The following is a 9,830-nucleotide window of genomic DNA, read 5'->3' as shown; positions in this document are numbered from 1 at the left end:
TTAAAGGAAAACTATCACACATTATTAAACAAAAAAAATGAGCTAAAAACAGAAGAAAAACTGAGAAGAGAAAATAACCTATCATGGTGGGAGCAGATAACGTTAAGAGATAGATTCAAGAAAGATGCGATAAGAGGATTTGAGGGCCAAAACAACGAATTAGACAAAATATGGCTGTCCTCAAACGATAAACTGATTCAGAAATTATACAATTTGCATTTAAATGAGCTAAAAACAGAAGAAAAACTGAGAAGAGAAAATAACCTATCATGGTGGGAGCAGATAACGTTAAGAGATAGATTCAAGAAAGATGCGATAAGAGGATTTGAGGGCCAAAACAACGAATTAGACAAAATATGGCTGTCCTCAAACGATAAACTGATTCAGAAATTATACAATTTGCATTTAAAGGAATATATGAAAGATGAAGACGTTAAAACTGTAATGATCACCTGGGTGAAAGACATAGGGGAAATTGAGGAAGAACAATGGGCAAGTATGTGGAAATCCGTCAAATATATGAAAGCGGTTGCCTACAAAGAAAATGTATTTAAGATGTTCCACAGGTGGCACTGGGCACCCGCTAAATTGGCCAAATGTTATAGGGGGTATTCCGACAAATGCTGGAAATGTAAAAGCTGTAAAGGAACGTTTTACCATATGTGGTGGGAGTGTAATATGGTACAAAGATTTTGGAGAATAGTTAGGAAAGTCCTTCAAGAAAGTCTAGGTAAAAACGTAGCATTACAACCAGAAATATACCTGCTTAATATGATCCCAAAGGGTTACAACAATCAGGATGCTTACATAATTACCTATATTATAACAGCAGCCAGGCTATTAGTAGCACAAAACTGGAAATCTGAAAGTCTACCTACTAGGGAAGATCTGATATATAAAATTTTAGAGCTAGCCAGAATGGACGACTTAAGCTCAAAGATGCAAAAAAATAATGAGACGGTACACAAAAGGAGATGGGAGAAGGTATATAAATGGATAGAACTTCAAACGGAAATGTAACTAGAAACAGATGTATTAAAACTTATAATTTTGATTGTTATATGACCAACAGATTAGCTAAAAAATTGGAAGTGAAAGACTCTGAGTGGAAATGTAAACTACTGGATGGAATGTAAATATGTGCAACTTTTTACTTAAAACAATAAAAAACTATAAAATCAAAAAAATAAAAATCCATACACATGTGCAAATGGCATAATTTTAAAAGAAAATTATTTTGGAGGGTTTTTTTAAACGGGTTCTTTGCTCAGGCTGGAACTGTCACCTGCGCGGGAACCACCTGCCCCTAGGAACGCAACAGCCTATTTGTTCTTTGGCTTTGGCTCACAGCCACTTAAACGGTTATTGCAGCATATTTGGGGAAAGTCTGAATCCCTTTTTATAAAAGATCAGTAATGGAAGGAAAGTGGGGAAGGAATCTGGGCTCAATGGATGCTTCTAGAAGCCCACAGGCAGGAAAGGAAGGGCGTTCTTTTGTTGCTGACCCCAGACTTGGTTTTTTGAGAGTTATGTGTACTCTGAACATTCATAGTTTCCATCCTGTAAGAGAAAAAGGCGCTAGAGTATGTGGAAGACTCAATTTTAATGCTAACGAAATGTGCTTGAGGCAGTGTACAATATAACAACAGAATATTCAAAAGAGACCCATACAGCCAGCCATGATATAAGATCAAGTGAAAATAGGAAAACAGATAGAACAGTGAAACCAACAGGGATAAACAGCCAACAAAATTAATTTAAAACAAGCTCAAACAATAGAACAAAGTTTGAGTTCAGTGTCACCTTTAAGACCGACAAAATTTAATTCTAGGTATAAGCGTGCATGTACACAAAAGTTTATACCCAGAATAAATAAGCCCATCACTGTGTCCAGAGTCTGATTTTGCACATTGACCCAATTCAGATAGAAAAGGGAGAGAGAGTTGTGTATCATCGGCAGATTGATAGCACTTAACTTTAAATTTCCAGGTGAGCATTCAGAGTAGTTTCATGTATATGTTATATAGCATGGGGGAGTAATTGAACCTTAAGGAATGGGGGAAGTGAAACCAGATAGAAAGTATCAGAGTAGGGTTGCCAGCTTCAGGTTGGGAAATACCAGGAGATTTTGGGGGTGGAGCCCAAGGAGGGCAGGGTTTTGAGAGGGGAGGGACTTCAGTGGGGTATAATACCATGGAGTCCACCTTCCAAAGAGGCCATTTACTCCAAGTGAACCAATCTCTGTTGCTTGGAGATCAGTTGTAATCCCAGGAGATCTCCAGCCACCACCTGGAGGCTGGCAAGACTACATCAGAATCTTCTCAGACTGGAAAGTTCCCAGATTTTCCAGAATGTCAGAAATACTTCAGATTTGGAGTATTTACTATATTTATAAATATTCATTGTTTGGGGATGGAACATGAATAGTGCACTTCTGACAGCATGTCCCTAATGGCAGGGAATGAGTTAATTTCTCTCTGTAATGTTTATCATTACTGAGGGATGAAGCACTTTATCTAGAAATCCAGAACACCTTCATATTTTTAAATACTGGAAGCTCTAAATGTACACTGCTAACCTCATAATCTCAACTATGCTGAGCTATCATACCTGTTTTAATGCAGAGTGCTAAAAATTTCAGCTTCGCATAAATCAGCTTTGTTCATTACTTTACTCAGTTATAATTCCTATTACTGCTTCATTACATATCTGATTCATAATCATTGACTTATGGAGAACAGATTGGAAAAGAAGTCTTCCCTCCCCTCTCATAATTGCATTTTGACTTCAGAATGAACAGGCTGTTGATGGGCACTCTATCTGGGATCTTCTTGTAAACAAAAACACATTTAAATGTGCGGCAATAGTGCTTATGTACAGAACTGGGGCCCACATAATGGAGGAATCACTTCTGCTGGTATAGGCCCATGAACATGCTTATATTAGCCAAGCAGTTCCCTCTGACTATGGGTGATCTGCCTAGCTTAGTCCAGAAATCGGAGTGGTCTTTGGTACAGGGCATTTGGGGCCAGCTGCCCTGGGCCTACTGCTTGGATGGGCCCCATGCCTCTGCAGCCAGCCTCCCCTCAGTTCCCCAGTCAGTGCAGGGAGGAGGGACCCAGCTGGCTGGCTCAGCCCTTCATCTGCTTGCATATGGCAGGGAGCAGGCACTCAGCTAGTGGCTCTTTTTCCTTTCCTCTGTCATTCGGGGTGGGGGGATGTGTAATTCCCTCAGTGATTCTGGGGACCCATACTTGAGTTCTGCCCAAGTCCCAGAATCACTAAGATTATCCCTGCCAGAAATCAAGCTTTCTCATCTGGCTTTACCTGAGGCTATGTCAGATCTTGATTCTTTTGGCCTTTAGAAAAGCTCGTAAAACCTGTCTATTCCAGCCCTATTTGCTAATAATTACTGGAGTCTGAAATGAGTTTTCATGTTATATCTATTGGTTGAGAAAACTGCTAACTTTGGAAATCAATTAATTTTCTAAAATTTTACCTGTCTTGCAATGAGATGAATTTTAGCCTTTGGTCCATGGGGTCACGAAGAGTCGGACTCGACTGTGTGACTGAACAACAAAATTTTTATCTTGAACTGTCCATATTGTTTTGTTTTTACTTCATGCTATTGTCCACCAGAGCCTATCGGAAGGGTAGGATATAAATATTGTAAGCAAGCAAATAAATACATCTCATTATTTCAGTACATCTTGAACAAGGGAATGTGGAATGCACCAAATAAGGGTAGCTTTTTTCCTGAACTATACTGAGTCAGCTAATTGGTTCATCCAGCTCAACATTACTTACCCTGGCTGCCAGCAGCTTTCTAGAGACTCAGGCAGCAAATGGTCTTCACTAATGCCTCTAACATGAGATCTTTAACTGGAAATACCCGGGACTGAATCTGAAACCTTGTCTGTGCAAGTTAGAAGGTCTTCTGTTGAGTTATGGCAGGACTGGGCCCTGAGGAAAGCTAAAGGGCAGGCCTTGGCAATGACTGATTAGCTTTGGGGGGGGGGGAGTTAAAGCTGTCTCTGGAGTAGAGAGCACCTCAACAGTAAAGGCCAACTCAAGTGTAGATAAAGAGTGCCAGGGAGTGGGCATGACAGAAGAAAAGGGAATAAAAGACCAGAACAGGTAGAGGGGAGGTAGGAGAGGCAGCTTGTTGGGAAGGTAGGATACTTTTGGGCAAGGGGTGTGGGAGAAAATACATCAATCAGTGCAGCAATATCTCTTCTGGGTAACAGGGTTGCCAACTCCAGGGAAGACTTGGACACCACATCGGTGAGTTGAGAATGATGCTCTAGGGATTTTCCCAGTCTTTATGGCAATTAGAGATTATTGCTCAATGTGGAGATGTTATTTCTAGGTTTTCACCTGGAAGTCACATTGCTGCATCGAGCATTGCCTCCCCCTCACATATTTCCCCTGCTGCTCCGTTGAGAGTGGGCTGGGGCCAAGGAGTATGGCTGGGAATTAGCCTGCTGCAAGAGGGCATCTGGGATCCCCTGTAGCAGGGACAGGAAACTAGACAGACGGCAAAGGCCCTAAGGGACCAGGCCCTAGGTGGACAAGGGAGGTGGCATGCCTGGCCAGGACAGTAGCAAGTCCACCTCAGAGGAGCCTACATACCACAAAGCCTTACCCTGCAGAATGGCTGCGGTGGCTAGAGGCATCTATTAAGGGGTCCAGGCCTGGGAGCAGGATGAAAGACTTTAAAGAGGTACTAATGGATGGATGGATGGACCTCCAGGCGATAATCTGGCCTTTGAATCTGTGCTTTGTTTTTGTAAATGGTTTGTTTTTCCAGTGCTTTGTTTTGCAATGAAACAGAACCTTAGCTGTCCCTTGTAGGGATGCGTTTTCGGTGTTTTTGAGCCGAATTAATACTCGAATCATGCCTTTTTGGCATGATTCCGGCATTAGTTAACCTGAATCAGATTCTCTGATCTGATCTGTCTTACAGATAAGAGAATCCCAAATTAATTCGGGAATCCTGATATTTCTTGGCTCCATTGTACCCTATGGGGCCATTACAGTCAATGGCAAATTTCCTAGTGTATTTTCAGTGGGCTGGGGGGGAGGGATTTTGAGGTAGAGGCACTAAATTTTCAGTGCAGCTGCTGGAGCCTCTCTCCAAAAGAACCCCCAAATTTCGAAAAGATTGCACCCGGGGGTCCAATTCTATAGGCACCCAAAGTGCCCCTATCCTTTATTGTTTCCAATGGTGGGGAAAAAGCAAGACAGACAGACAACAAGCCCAGCAGATTCTCCCAGAGAATCTCTGCAATAGAAAGTGAAGTGTGGGGAGGGGACATGTTTTCAAGGCCAGCAGCAGAACCAGTGCCAAACCCCAACAGGACTAAGGTCAAATCTCAAGTCTGAGACTCTCCATTGTTTCCAGTGGTGGGGAAAAAGCAAGGTAGGCATACAACAAGCCCAGAAGATTCTCCCAGAGAGTCTCTGCAGTAGAATGTGAGGTGTGAGGAGGGGGCATGTTTGCAAGGCCAGCAGAAGAACCAGTGCAATGTGCCCAGCAGAACCAGTGCCACTGTGGTAGTGCCAAAACCCAACAGGACTAAGGTCAAATCTGTTGGGTTCTAGCACTGTCCAATCTTAAGTGTTCTCTGGGGGAAAGGCTCCAGCAGCTACACTGCAAATTTAGTGCCTCTACCTCAAACCCCTTCCCCCCAGTCCACTGAATACACCCTAGGAGATCTGCCATTGACTATAATGACCCCATAGGGTATAATGGAGCCAAAAAAAAATGGGATTTCTGAATTCCAATACAATACTGATACTGGAATTCAGGTTTTCAAGGCAATACCGAATTTTTAAGGGTCCAACCCCCCCAAATCTGAAAAATCCCTCGTCCCTAGCATCTGCCTGTTACTGGAGAGGCAGGAAAGCCTTGGTGGGGAATAGAGCTTGGAGATCTCCTGGAATTACAACTGATCTCTGGACTACAGGGACCAGTTCCCACAGAGAAAATAGGAGGTTTGGAGGATGAACTTTATGGCACTATATCCCATTGAGGCCCATCCTTTCCCAACACTCTGCCCTCCCAGGCTCCCCAGGCTGCAGCCCCCAAATCTCTTGGAATTTCCCATCCTGGAGTTGGCAAGCCTAGGAAGCAACCCTGGCCCAGGGGGCTTGGCAAGATCCTATCGTTTCAAAAGCGGCTTGCCTTGTTCTATAGCATGCCCCTCCCCCAGTGCTGTGTTGGAAACACATGCTCAATGTCCCCAGGTCCTGCAGTTCTTTGGATTTGTTTAGCTTTACCATGCAAGTCATTCTCAAAATGGCACTCGGTAAAATTATATCATTAAAATTATTCACAGTTTGCAGAACCTTCATGCTTGAGAGTGACATTTCAGAGGGGGAAAGAAAACTCTCCTCTGTAAGCTTTATGAAAAGGCCTTGTGGGTCTTCCGAGTATCGTCATGCAATGGTGTGCAAAGAACAAAACCTTTAAATCCTGCTGGTAGGATATCACAGCAGATCTATTATGGCTAGCCCCGGCAGTAATAATTTAGGGTTTTTATTTCCTCAGTTGTCCCACAGGCTTGCTGTATTCAGCTAAATGATTCTTACAAAAGTTGGCAGTGCAGAGACTTTTTATGGCTTTTCCCACAGGTGTCTCTTGGCAGGAGCCAGGGAGGAAAAGAAGGAAAGAGGAGAAATGAGCTGATCAGATTCTGTGTTGTGCTCAGGCAGATTTAGCTCAGACGGTTCATAAACAATAGCAGCATTTTGATCCAGGACAAATACAGCAGTATTTTGATCCAATATCTCTATGAATTTATAAAAGCAAAGCAAAACCCCTATTAGGTCTGTTACATGGATATTCTACTAACAGTATATCACCCATTGAGGAGTAGGTTGCCGGCCCTGTGCCAACAGCCTCCAGGATCTTTGGAGGGGGGGTGGAGCATGAGAACATAACTGATGCAGTGGCATCACTTCTGGGTGATAACTTGGAAGTGACATCACTGCATCAGCAACACTATGAATTCCCTCGGTCTTTATGGTAAAGACCATAGAGCATTCCTAGAATAGAGCATTCCTCGAATGCTGTGGATCTGGCAACTGGAAATGAAGCTGCTGCATCTGCTACATTATTCCTCTCCTCTCCATTTTCTGCTCAATCGCCCCAGAGCAAGTGAGTGGGCCGGGGTGGGAGGCTGCATGCCATGGGCAGGCAACTGGCAGCTTCAACAGGAAGCCACAATCAATATTTGTGCGGACCTGGATGATTGATGTGTTGTCAGACACCTGTTGAGAAACCTTTTTGCACATTACCTGGCAAGAAGAATTGGTTTGTAAGCAAGTATAGGCTTGATGTGTTATAGCTCTTGGCTTTCTGAAGAGGGTATGTGTGTAATGCAGGGGTTTCAAAATTGGTGTTTGTCTCATTCACTCTTCACATTTCTAGGTACAACTCTGTAATGTGCGACTCAACCTTATCACATCTGTATCTTACATTTTCAGGTATCTATTAAAATTTCTTAAGCACCCCCCCCAAAGAGTATGTATGTATGAAGAGGACCCTTGCTCATGAGTACAGCCCATGCTTTGAAAGCAGGAGGTGTCATGTTCAACTCCTTGCATTTCCAGTTAAAGGATAGCAGGTTTTGGAAAAGATTTCACCTTGAGATCTTTGACAGCTGCCAATAGACTGAGTAGACAGTACTGGGCAAGGTGGGACAATGGTTTGACGCTATATAAGGCCACTTCACATGTCATAGAGAGAGCAACAGACTGGCCCATATAGAAGCTCAAAATGGAGAGTGAATGCAGTAATTATCTTTTGAACAGCTTTCCTGAAAGTCATACTTCATGCTGTACTTAGTTTCTGGCTCGCATTTGTCAATAAATATCCATCTGTTTGTAGAAACTTGATACCTGCTGTGAAACTGGTGAGACCCTTTGGCAAGGACCCTGTGCACCAACTAGGAATCTATGTAGTCTAAAATATAAACCCTCCTCTTAATGGGCACAGTTCAAACAAAATTATCCATGCTGGGTGCCATTTTGATGATCCAGGGCCATCTGGTGCAAGAATATTGAGAAACAGAGCAGTGATAATATATGCCTCCAAGGCTGAGCTACAAGGAGGCTGGTAGCCAGCTTTTTAGACTTTATTTCCAAGTACTCATATCATCATTAATGCCTCTCTAATTTCCAGTGTAATTCTTCTGTGTGGCCTCATGCATCTTTGACTGACTTGGGTCAAGGCTGTGTTAAATGTTATACTGACCTTATACAAGTGAGGGTCCCTGCAACACTCAGCCAATAAATCTTCTATTTTTTGCTGAAACATTCTTATACAAAGGTAGACTAACTTAAAGTTAGCTCATAATACTGGCTAAGCTAGTGGTATTGTTCATTGTCTGATAACTGGGAACAAGGCAACTTACCTACTTTGGTTCTGCAAGACACAGATGGACAAAACTGAGGTCCACAGCAAGAACCATTACAAAGGCAGCCAAAGATGTACAGAGAAGGCTGCAATTTCTGCATATTTGGAGGACTGACCAACTATGCAGAAAAATATTAGTCTTAAAACTTAAAAAAAAGAAGACCCTGCCCAATAGCTTACTGAAACCCCCAACAGCTTAATGTATTCTGGAGCTGGAGATAATGGTTTTGAGAACTGCACAAAAGTTTTCATGTCCTCTCCTTGCAATTCTTCATGAGCCCTCTGTTTGCTCCCTGTTACATTGAACTTAGGCTTGCCAGATCTTTCTCTCGGTGGGAGACCTCCTGATAGTAGCCCCCACCTTCACTTGCTAGGTTGGTGGGGGAAAATGGCCCCCCTCTTGGATATTAGACAGGTAAGTCCCAGCCTCCTAACTCTCCTTCCTTGGGCTGGCAACCCTAAGTGAACTTGATTAGGGTGGTAGAAGGGCCACAACTGCAGAGAAGGTCTGGGGTTTCATCATACTCAAGGAGACTCTCTTGCTATGCTGAAAAATATTAGCTATTAATTTTAAAAAGAAAATTAGAAAGCTAAAACAGGACAAAACCCTGGCCTTACGAAGACTGAACATGCTGTAGGAAGCAAGGAATGCTGAGGGGAGTCCAGCAAAAGCTAAAGAAAGAAAAAAAAGAGAGAGGGATGAGGTAGCTGGCTTGCTCAAGCCTCTAAAAGCTTGTAGGGTGACAGAGAGGGGTCAGTTTCCTGTATAGCTGTTTTGCAGGACACTGACTTGTTTCTCATTTACTTCTGAAATTACATAAATAGACTGTATGCTTGCGATGGGGCTTGGACTCCAAGCCAGGTCCTCCAGGTTTTTTTCGCTTACTCATTTTTTGCCTGCATCTCTTCATCCCTGACTTAAGCCTTGGCAGGAGACCATAGGGTTGCCAACAGGCCTGCAGAAAAATGTCCAGTCCCTTTAATAGAGGCATAATGTGATGTAATTTACCAAGGTGTTTATCTCTGTGCCATGAAAAGCTTCAATTGTCCGTTTCCACTCTCTCAGCCTACCCTACCTCACAGGGTTGTTGTGAGGGTAAAGTGGCTGAGGGGAGAATGATGCCACTTTGGGTCCTCATTGGGGAGAAAAGCAGGATAGAACAACAAGATAAATAATCGCGGTGCTCTACTGAGGACTGAAATGCTGAACAGATTTTGTGTATTTCAATATTTATATTTTACCTTTTGTTTTCAAAATAATCCACAAGGCACCTATCAGACCTCAGCTAAAAGAATATCACCTTGGTCAGTGCTGAGCAGAGTTGCACACACTCATTATTATAATTGTCAACCTAGTGCTTGGCTTAATTCTGACATGGAAGGATCCAAGGGACATTTCTGATATAAT

This window comes from Gekko japonicus, unplaced genomic scaffold, assembly GCF_001447785.1.
Source record: "Gekko japonicus isolate JY-2015 unplaced genomic scaffold, Gekko_japonicus_V1.1 scaffold3678, whole genome shotgun sequence".
NCBI lineage: Eukaryota > Metazoa > Chordata > Lepidosauria > Squamata > Gekkonidae > Gekko > Gekko japonicus.
Note: the sequence above shows the minus strand (reverse complement) of the source record.